This window comes from Wasmannia auropunctata, unplaced genomic scaffold (genome assembly GCF_000956235.1).
Source record: "Wasmannia auropunctata unplaced genomic scaffold, wasmannia.A_1.0 LD336090.1, whole genome shotgun sequence".
Classification (NCBI taxonomy): Eukaryota; Metazoa; Arthropoda; class Insecta; order Hymenoptera; family Formicidae; genus Wasmannia; species Wasmannia auropunctata.
Genome location: NW_012026800.1, coordinates 589,703 through 591,218, shown reverse-complemented (window position 1 = coordinate 591,218; position 1,516 = coordinate 589,703). Strand labels below are relative to the sequence as shown.

General features: G+C 23.0%; 1 protein-coding gene across 1 annotated transcript in view; it reads left to right on the top strand.

The window, feature by feature from the left end:
- Window positions 1-1,516, top strand: part of LOC105447830 — a 21,133-nt gene that overhangs the window by 11,078 nt on the left and 8,539 nt on the right. The window lies entirely within an intron of this gene.

Here is a 1,516-nt window from a genome sequence, read left to right as displayed (position 1 = left end):
TTATTTGGTGATATTTGTAACAACGAATAACGAAATATTGAAAGAAATTGTAAAACATTTTGCTGTTTATAAAGATATTTAATAAATAAACGATAAATTTCAAATTTAATAATTTATCTCACAATTATTTTGTTTGCCACTGTTAAAGATTTAATAATTTTTTGGTTTTACGCGATGATGCTTCTTTGCTACGTTAAACCGTTATGCCAAGGTAGATATTGTTTTGCATGGAACACTGCACTTGAAGTGGAAAAAATGATACCAAAATTCTCTCTGACTTTGCTTTCTTATCTATTTTTAAATATTATATTACATTTACCTGTTACTCTCTGCAAATATTTATAATTGTTTATTTTATTTTGTTACAGCACCTGGATATTGGCGATAACATGGATGGTGACATAGATATAATATTAATATAATACTTAAAAATAAATATATAATATATAAAAAAATCTATGTATGTATAAATTTATATATTTATAATAAATACAAAAAAATTAATATTTGTTTTACCTTTCTCTTTCATTGTCTCCTTTTTACTGCATATTCCTTCTGTTTAAACTTCTGTTTCATTATTCTCTATTTGCCTTTCTGTACATTAACTAGTTTTATTTCTTTTTCTTTTTTTTACATTATTTCTATTGTACATATTAATAAATATGTACATATTAATAAATATAAATTACAATTTTTTAAATATGAATTTCATTTTTTAATATTCGTAAATTTTTTTATTCTTTACATTGACATTTGTTTTTTACTTTATATATAATATTTAAATAAATATGAATTTGATTTAAATTAAATTTTTTTATCACTAATTTAATTAGGAAATCAATACCATAAAAGAAATTAAACGAATTACCTTTGACTTATCCAAGTAAGTAGAAAACTCATAACTAAAGTAACCTTCGTGGCAGAATATCTGGATGTAAAATTATTGATTTGTCTTGAAAAGATTGTGTAAAAAAATGATTATTTAAATTGATTAAAATTTATATTACTTTTGATATAAAATTAAAAACAATTGTAGAGAGATGAGAGAGAGAGAGAGAGAGAGAGAGTTGCAGATTAAAAAAAATTTAGATTATTAAACATATGTAATATTAAAAATTATGTAATTATTTATTATTAATTAATTATTACGAATAAATATTTAAAACTTAATACGTTAACTTTATTAAGGCACTTTATAAATTTCTGTTCCATTAATTCTGTTTCATTATACATATCTGTTTCATTATACATATGTATTATATATACACTGGTCCAAAAAATTAAAGGATCATCTGTTCTAGCTTCTAAAAATAGGCAAATTTCAAGATAGAACTTCGTCAAAAATGATCATATCGAGATGTTCAAAAAAGCATTTTACAGCTTGAAATCTCTACTTTCCAAATCGGTACTTGAGAAAACGATCCTACTGATCTTTCATGGAATTACACGGATAGAAAGGGAGATCCGACGAATCTCAAAATTTTTTTACAAACTTTGACAAGTTCCATGGCGTGGA